Source organism: Heptranchias perlo, unplaced genomic scaffold (genome assembly GCF_035084215.1).
Source record: "Heptranchias perlo isolate sHepPer1 unplaced genomic scaffold, sHepPer1.hap1 HAP1_SCAFFOLD_43, whole genome shotgun sequence".
NCBI lineage: Eukaryota > Metazoa > Chordata > Chondrichthyes > Hexanchiformes > Hexanchidae > Heptranchias > Heptranchias perlo.
In genome coordinates this window covers 11,063,110-11,072,776 of record NW_027139442.1, presented here as the reverse complement: position 1 = coordinate 11,072,776, position 9,667 = coordinate 11,063,110, and positions in this window count along the sequence as shown.

The window sequence follows — 9,667 nt, the reverse complement described above, 5'->3', positions numbered from 1 at the left end:
AGCCTGTTCTGCCATTCAATGAGATCATGGCTGATCAGTAACCTCACTCCATATACCCGCCTTAGCCCCATATCCAATAATACTCTTGGTAAACAAAAATCTATCAGTCTTAGAAATAAAATTAACAATTGAGCTTCCATCTATTGCCTTTGTTGAAGAGAGTTCCAAACTTCCACCACCCTTTGCGTGCAGAAGTGCTTCCTAATCTCACTCCTGGAAGTTTTGGCTTTAATTTTAGTCTATGTCTAACCATAACCCAAACCCACCCAGCGGAAATCGTTTCTCTCTATCTACTCTATCAGTTCCCATTAATATCTTGAAAACTTCGATTAGATCACCCCGTAATCTTCTAAATTGCGAGGAATGCAACCCTAGTTTGTGTAATCTCTCCTCGTAATATAACACTTGGAGTCCAGATATCATTCCGGTAAATCAAAAGCAAAATACTGCGAAAGCTGGAAATCTGAAATAGGAATAAAAAGTGCTGGAGAAGCTCAGCAAGTCAGGCCATATCTGTGGAGAAAGAACAAGTGTTAACGTTTGAGGTCGAAGACATTTCGCCCGAACTCATTCTAGCATATCTGCGATGCACTCCCTCGAAGGCCAATATATACTTCCTGAGGTGCTGTGCCCAGAACTGAACACAGTTCTCCAGGTGTGATGTAACCAGTGCTTTGTGTAGCAATAGAATAAATTCTACCCCCTTGTATTATCGTGCTCTAGATATAAAGGCCAGTATTCCATTAGACTTTTTGATTATTTTCTTTACCTGTCCATGACATTTTAATGATCAATGCACATTGACCCCTAAATCTCTTTGGACCTCCACTGTTCAGAACTTTTCACCATTTAGAAAGTACACTGATATACCCTGTTTAGGTCCAAAGTGGATTACCTCACACGTGCCTACAATGAAATCCACTTGCCACAGTTTTGCCCATTCACTTAGTCTGTTACTATCTTTCTGGAATGTTATGCTTCCATCTACACTGCTTAAAATGCTGCCTATCTTTTGTCATTGGCAAACTTGGATATATGGAACTCTATCCCGTTTATCTAAGTCATTAACAAATGCAGTGAATAGTTGAGGCCCAAAAACAGATCCCTGTGGGACACCACTAGTCACATCCTGCCAATTTGAGCCATTATCCCGACTCTCTGTTTCGTCCCGCTCAGCCAATTTCCTAACCAGGTCAATAATTTGCCTTCAATTCCATGATCTTCAAATTTAGTTAATAGTCTCTTGTGAGCGACTTTATCGAATGCCTTCTGGAAGTCCATATAATCAACATCCATAGACATTCCGCTGTCCTCTACATTAGTAACCTCTTCAAAAAATTCAATCAGCTTCGTCAGGCATGACCTGCCCTTTACAAATCACCGTTGGCTCTCCCTGATCAGCTGAAAATTTTCAAGGTGTTCAGTCACTCTATCCTTAATTATAGACTCTAGTAATTTCCCGACAACAGATGTTAGGCGAACTGGTCTATAATTCCCTGGTTTCCGTCTCTCACCTTTCTTAAATAACGGAGTTGCATGTGCAACTTTCTAATCCAAAGGAACAGTTCCTGAACGGAGAAAAATTTGGAAGATAATAGTTAGGGCTTCTGCAATGTTCTCAACTACTTTCTTTAATCCCTTAAGTGGAAACCATCTGGTTCTGGGGATTTGTTACTCCCGAGTGCCATTATTTTCTTTATTACTGTTAATTTGCTTGTGTTAATATAGTAAGTCCCGTCCCTGATTCACAATTAGTTTCCTTGGAACGTCCGGCATGCGATCCTCTTTCTCTACTGTAAATACTGATGCAAAGTAAATATTTAACATTTCTGCGATTTCTTTATTTTCAATTACAATATCATCATTATCAGTTTTTAAGGGGCCCAAATTGCTCTTGATCAACCTTTTTTTCCTTGTACAATTGTAAGAAAAATTGTGTTCGTTTTGAAATCTGCTGCAAGTTTCTTTTCATACTCCCATTTTGTAGCTCTTACGCTCTGTTTTTTCGCCCTTTGCCGTTCTTTGTATCTCTCCCATTCATCAGGATCTATGCATTTTGTATGCTTTATCTTTTAGTTTTATGTTGTCCCTTCCCTCTTTTTTCGTCCATGGCTGTTTTTCTTTTTGGCAAGTCGAGCTCTTGCCCTTTGGATGCATGAACTGGTTCTGTATCACATTAAATTCTTTTTTAACACCTCCCACTGATCTTCTGTCGTTTTACTCATGAACAGATTTACCCAGTTTAGTGTACAGTCTCTGACTCATCCCGTTGAAGTCGGCCTTACCGAAATTTAGAATCTTAGCAGCTCACGAGGGTTTCTCCCTTTCAAACACAACGTTGAACTCGATCATGTTATGATCGTTATTACCGAAATATTCACACATTATTAGGCAGTTAAATAAACCTGGCTCATGACTCATTATTAAATCTAATATGGCCTGCCCCCTTGTTGGTTCTAAGAGATATTGTTGCCGAAAGCTGTGCTGAACACTCTCGAGAAATTTTCTACCTGGAAGAAACAGAGAGAGGGAGAGATAGGGAAGAGAGTAATAAAGGAGAGAGCCAACGAGAATGAAAACTAAAGGATAGAGGAGGAGTGAGGGGAATTAGAGGGAGAAGTGGTGGATTAAGAAGAGAATGAGATTGAGAGAAGAGAACCGGGAGGATGAGAGAGAGAGAATGAGAGACGGGAACTAGCCATATAAAAGGGAGGCAGAGAATTAGAGAGGGGAACCGAATCGATAAAGGCGAGAGAGGAAAGACGAGAGGGGAACTAGATGAATGAAGGTGAGAGGGAGAATACCAGAGGAGTACAGGAGGATAATGGGGAGAGAGAGAATGATAGAGAGAATGAAAGAGGGGAACCAGGCATATAAAAGTGAGAGGGAGAATGGGAGAGGAGGTCGAGAAGGATAAAGGGGGAGAGAGAGAATAAGAGCAGAACCGAGGGATAACGGAGAGAGAGAATGAAAGGAAAACCGAGTGATAAAGGGGAGTGAGAAAGAATGAAAGGAGAACCGAGTGATAAAGGAGACGGAGAGAGAATAGGAGACGACCAATCAATCATAAAGAGGGAATGAACATGAGTGAACCTATCGTTTCCTCGGCGCTGCTCCCGCTCCACCACCGTAACTTCAGCGTGAGAGCGGACAAAACCCCATTTACCTATGTAAATATAAGTGCACTTTTGACAAAGTTACAGCGACGGAACTAAAACAGCTCTGAGGGTGTGGTTCAAACCCAGATTTGCCATTTGTAACACGCAGCAGCCCAAATTCTGTCACTGAACAAGAAATTGATTTAAAATTAAACAGAACTTTGCCTTCAAAATCTGCATTATAATCCTTCATATTTCTAAAGAAAACTGCTTCATGACGAGCAGAAAATTCAACCTCGGGCTTTACAAAGCCAATGTAGCAGCTCTAAGGAGAAAGCAATACAGTGAGCGGAAGCAGCAAAGGCTACTGCTACCGAAAAATTTACAAATGGAGCTAGAAAACTTACTTCACAAATTCTCAGTGCTCCTCAGTGATGTTGAACCTTTTTCAGTAATTATTACCTGAGGCTGCCAAAAAATTCTCGCCAGTAGCTCCCACTGAGCATTGCCTCCCGTTTTAACTGGTCACAGTCTCGTCAGATTGCAACACCCTGACATGTTCCCTCCTACTGTGACATTGGGATGAGATGTATAAGCTGGTCTGCGGGTTAGGAGGATTCCTTGGGATGGTGACCTCCATTCACTTGGTGTCCTGCACTGGGACATCCAGTACTTCCTGTGCTATACTGGGTTGAGATGGCTCAGTGGCGGTGTTCCATTCCATCAATAGTCACTTCATGTATATCTGCTCATTGGGGGAAGTTGTTATCAGCTCTGACCTCTGCTTACTATATGTAAAAAACTCCATCAGCGATCATCCCTGGTCATCCCATCTATAGGTGGTGCTTTGCGACCTCTCTGCAGCTCAGTCACATCCGTGTCTCCTTCATTACCTCATCAACTCACTCGAATTTTGCTCGATTTTTTTTTGAAGGAGATACTCGGGTAATTTGTCTGGGAGTCTGTTCCATACAGTCTTTACTTTTCAGTGACAATCAGTTCAGCTCCTGTGTTCCTGCTCATCATAAATTAGAGCCCTAAACCCTGGAATCATTCTTGGACTCCTCCTCAACCTTGTCCATTGGAAACACCAGTGGCCAGAAGTGGAGACAATGTTCCAAATACTTCTTCACGAGAGATCTATCGAAGGTTCGAATGACGTGTTTCAACGTACGTCCTTGAGATACATCCCGCACTTGAGCAACATTGTCCCTGGTGTAGCACTGCCTCAGCCAGGGGTCAGAGAGTCCTGTGGATGTATCGGCTTCTGTACAACAGTAACTGGGCTTCCTAGCCCCGTGTGCCAGAGGCAAATGCTGCAGGGAACATAAGGGAAAATGGGATACCAAAGAGGAGGTCTTCAGCTCAGGCTACATACGAACTATACAGGAAGAGGGGCTGCACTGAAACTACATATGGTGAGGGGCTACAGTGGAACCACACATGGAGAGGGGGTGCAGTGGAACTACATATGGAAAGGGGCTACAGTGGAATTACATAGAGAGAGGGGTTACAGCACAACTACATGAGGCGAGACGCTCCTGTGGAACTACACAGAGAGAGGGGTTGCAGTTGAACTATATACGGAGAGGGTGTACATAGGAACTACATAGGGTGACGGGCTACAGGTGAAGTACATACGGAGAGCGGCTACAGTGGAATTACATATGGAGAGGGGCTACAGTGGAACTACATAGAGAGAGGAGATACAGTGGAACTACATAAGGGGAGGGGCTACAGTGGAATTACATAGGGAAAGGAGCTACTGTGGAAGGCATCGGGAGAGGGGCTACCATGGAACTACATAGGGAGAGGGGCTATCGTGGAACTGCATAGGGAGAGGGACTAAATTTGAATTACATGGAGTGAGGGGCTACCGTGGAATTAGATGGGGAGAGGGGTTACAGTGGAACTACATAGGAAGAGGGACTAAATTGGAATTATATAGGGAGAGGGGCTACAGTGGAAATACATAGAGAGAGGGACTACAGTGGAATTACATAGGGAGGGGGACAACATTGGAATTACATAGGGAGAGGGATTACAGTGGAATTACATAGGGAGGGGGACTACACTGGAATTACATCGGGAGAGGAGCTACAGCGGAATTACATAGGGAGGGGGACTACAGCGGAATTACATAGGGAGAGGGACTACAGTGGAATTACACAGGGAGAGGGACTACAGTGGAATTACATAGGGAGAGAAGCTACAGTGGACCTACTTAAGGGGAGTGGCGACATAGGAATTACATTGGCAGAGGGACTACCTTTGAACTACATATGTGTGGGGAGGGGCTACATTGGAACTACACAGGGAGAAGGCTTATATTGTAACTACATCGGGAAAAGGGCTATCAGCATCATTTGTCGGGAATTTACGAGAGTCTACAATTAAGAATAGAATATCTCAACACCGTGAAAATTTCCTGCTGATCAGAGAGAGCCAGCGTGGATTATTAAAGGGTAAAGGATTTGCCTGATGAACCTGATCGAATTTTTTGAACAGGGGACTAATATAGTGGACAGGGGAATTTCTAAATTGGAATTATATAGGGAGAGGGGCTACAGTGGAAATACATAGAGAGAGGGACTACAGTGGAATTACATAGGGAGGGGGGCAACATTGGAATTACAGAGGGAGAGGGATTACAGTGGAATTACATAGGGAGGGGGACTACATTGGAATTACATCGGGAGAGGGACTGCAGTGGAATTACATAGGGAGGGGGACTACATTGGAATGACATAGGGAGAGGGACTGCAGTGGAATTACATAGGGAGGGGGACTACATTGGAATTACATAGGGAGGGGGACTACATCGGAATTACATAGGGAGAGGGACTACAGTGGAATTACACAGGGAGAGGGTCTACAGCGGAATTACATAGTTGTCGGGAATTTACGAGAGTCTACAATTAAGAATAGAGTGTCTCAACACCGTGAAAATTTCCTGCTGATCAGAGAGAGCCAGCGTGGATTACTAAAGGGTAAAGGATTTGCCTGATGAACCTGATCGAATTTTTTGAACAGGGGACTAATATAGTGGACAGGGGAATTTCTACGGATTGTTTAAAATTCTTTTTTGGGAGGTGGAGGTGGGTGTAGCTGGCGAGGCCAGCATTTATTGCCCATCTCTAATTGCGCTCGAGAAGGTGGTGTTGAGCCGCCTTCATGAACCGCTGCAGTCCGTGTGGTGAAGGTTCTCCCACAGTACTGTTAGGAAGGGAGTTCCAGGATTTCGAGCCAGCGACGATGAAGGAACGGCGATATATTTCCAAGTCGGGATGGTGTGTGACTTGGAGGGAAACGTGCAGGTGGTGTTGTTTCCATGTGCCAGCTGCCCTTATCCTTCTGGATGGTGGAGTTCGTGGGTTTGGGAGGTGCTGTCGAAGATGCCTTGGCGAGTTGCTGCAGTGCATCCTGTGGATGGTACACACTGCAGCCACATTGCGCCGGTGGTGAAGGGAGTGAATGTTTAGGGTGGTGGATGGGGTGCCAATCAAGCGGGCTGCTTTGTCCTGGATGGTGTCGAGCTTCTTGAGTGTTTTTGGAGCTGCACTCATCCAAACAAGTGGAGATTATTACATCGCACTCCTGACTTGTGCCTTGTAGATGGTGGAAAGGCTTTGGGGAGTCACGAGTTGAGTCACTCGCCGCAGAATACCGAGCCTCTGGCCTGCTCTTGTAGCCACAGTATTTTAGGTGGCTGGTCCAGTTCAGTTTCTGGTCAATGATGACCTCCAGGATGTTGATGGTGGGGGATTCGGCGATGGTAATGCCGTTGAATTTCATCGTTAGGTGGTTACACTCTGTCTTGGTGGTGATCGTCATTGGCTGCCACTTTTCTGGCGTCAATATTGCTTGCCATTTATCAGCCCAAGTCTGGATGTTGTCCAGGTCTTGCTGCATGCTGGCACGGACTGCTTCATTATCTGAGTGGTGGGGAATGGAACAAAATCCAACCGCCTGCTATTTCCGTTCAAGGTCGGATGTTTGGGAAATATTTTATCATTATTGTTTATCACTAAAGCTGGTATAGTGCCGAGCATAGCTGTCTTCCAAGTAGTTGACCCGGGTTTGTTTCCAGGCCATCGCAATTCAGTATTCGCATTAATCCACTCCCTTCTGAAACTCTAAGTTTGGAATCGATTTTGATGCAGTTAACTGGATATTGTTTCCAAAACATAAACGGGTATAATTAGAGTAAAATGTTTTCAACGTTCATTTCTTGTCCCTATAGAACGAGTAGAGGAAAAACATACTCGAAATAGTGAGTTACCAAGAGTCTCATGAGAGTGAGGAATGCAAATGATATGTTAGCCTTTATCGCAAGGGTGTTGTAATATAAGAGTAAGGGGGTCTTTGTGCAATTGTACGATGAGGCGATATTGTCTAAAATTGGCCGATATTCTGTGGAATTCAGAAGAATGAAAGCTGATCGCATTGAAACGAATAAAATTCTTAGACGGCTTGACAGGCTAAACGCTGAGAGGCTGTTTCCCCTGGCTGGAGAGTCAAGAACTAGAGGTCATAGTCTCAAGATAAGGGGTCGGACATTTAGGACCGATATGAGGAAAAATTTCTGAACTCAAACGGTTGAGAATATTTGGAATTCTCTACCCCAGAGGACAGTGGATGCTCAGTCGTTGAGTTATATTCAAAGCTGAGATCGATAGATTTTTGGACTCCAGGGAAATCGAGGGATATGGGGATGGGGCGGGATAGTGGAGTTGAGGTTGAAGATCAGACATGATCTCTTGAATGGTGGAGCAGGCTCGAGGGCCCTTATGGCCGACTCCTGCTCCTATTTCTTCTCATCTTATGGAGAGAACCTTATATCCCAGTGTGCTGACGACACTTGGTTAGGTGGTACAGTAAGCGTTATAGATGGGAGCAGAAAGTTGCAAAGGGACACTGACAGATTAAGTGAGTGGGCAAAACTGTGACAGATGGAAGTCAAGGTGTGAAAGCGTGAGGTTATCCAGTTTGGAACTTAAAAAGAAAGATCAGAGTATTTTCTGAATGGCAAGAAGCTAGGAACTGTGGGGGAGGAGAGAGATTTAGGGGTCCAAGTACAGTGATTACTAAATCACTAAACAAAAGTTAAAATGGAGATGAAATTTTGATCTTCATCTCAAGGGAACTGGAATAAAAAGGAGTGGAAGTTTTGTCACAGTTATACAGAGCTCTGGGTAGACCTCATTTGGAGTACTTTGTTCAGTTCTGGACACCGCACTCTCTGTAATGGCTTGGAAGGGGAAAGGGTTTTATTCTCTTTGGGATTCTATGCAATGGGAGGGAATAGGATTTGGTCTTTAAGGATTTTTTTCCAGTGGGAGTGAATGAGAAGGGACTTGTTCCATTGGGATTCCTTTTGAGTGCTCTTGCGTTTACTGGGGAGACCTGCATGTTGCCAAATTGCCTTGTGCTTCAATTTGTGCACCTTCCTTTGAACCCTAAAAAGAAAAGTATAAATGTAGTGGAACATGGAAAGGAAATTCGTCAGATATCAGGTTACCAGCGGAGCTTATAGAGCAGGTAGCTGCTCGCCAGAGAATGCTGAACCCGATTGGCAATATCAGCTCACTGTCATTAAATGGGTACAGTCAAAGCACAAACCCAGGAAAATCAAATGAAGCGTAACTGGACATCAAATAAGAAAAGGGCAAACATTTATTTAATAAAGAGATGATATGTCACAGTCAGTTTTGTAGTCAGAAATTGTGATTGCGTGACATTGATTGGTTGAATGTTGGGCTGAAGTTTATATTCACGTTTTTATTAGGTAACTTCCGTTGGGCAGATGGCAGGCAGTCATTTCATTCTGTGGAGCGATGGTCTTGTTCCAGTGGAATAGTCTTCCTGTTATGTTTAGTGCTTCCGAGCATCAACCGGGACGTGTTCTTCCTCACCGCCAAAGCCACGGTGAGTGGTGCTGGTCTCGGCCCATTAACACGGGGAAAGGAGTCAGGGGCGGCTTAATCTTCAAACTTCAATTCCCAAAAATGGATCGTTTTGTAATAAGAGAAAGAAGTTCGGAAATACAGTTACCAAACCCATCTACATCCGAAAATGAAAAAAACATGAGTAATTCCGTCATCTGCAACAGAACGTTCAAGTAATGACGGACTTAATTCTGCCATGTCGACCTGGTCTGAACCACCGACAAAGAAGAAAACTAAATCTTGGACGAGGCAGCATAGTGAGGCTTTTTTGAAATGTGGTTTGATCAATTGTGCAAAGGCAAACCAAGATCCAAAGCGCCAGTGTGTTATTTGCAGCGAGGTGCTTGGAAACAAGTGTTCAAAACCGTCAAAATTAAAAAGACATTTAGAAACAAAACATGGCGAACTCGTTGATCACCCGCTTGAATATTTTCAAAGGAAGCAACAGGAATTAAAGTTATCAGCACAAGTTCTTAGTCGGACAACTGCTCTGAATGATAAGGCACAACTGGCGTCATATTTGGTCCCATACCGTGTGGCAAAAGAGAAGATGCCCCATACAGTTGTCGAAAAACTTATTCTTCCACCATCTCTGGATATGGTGCGGACAATCTTCGATAA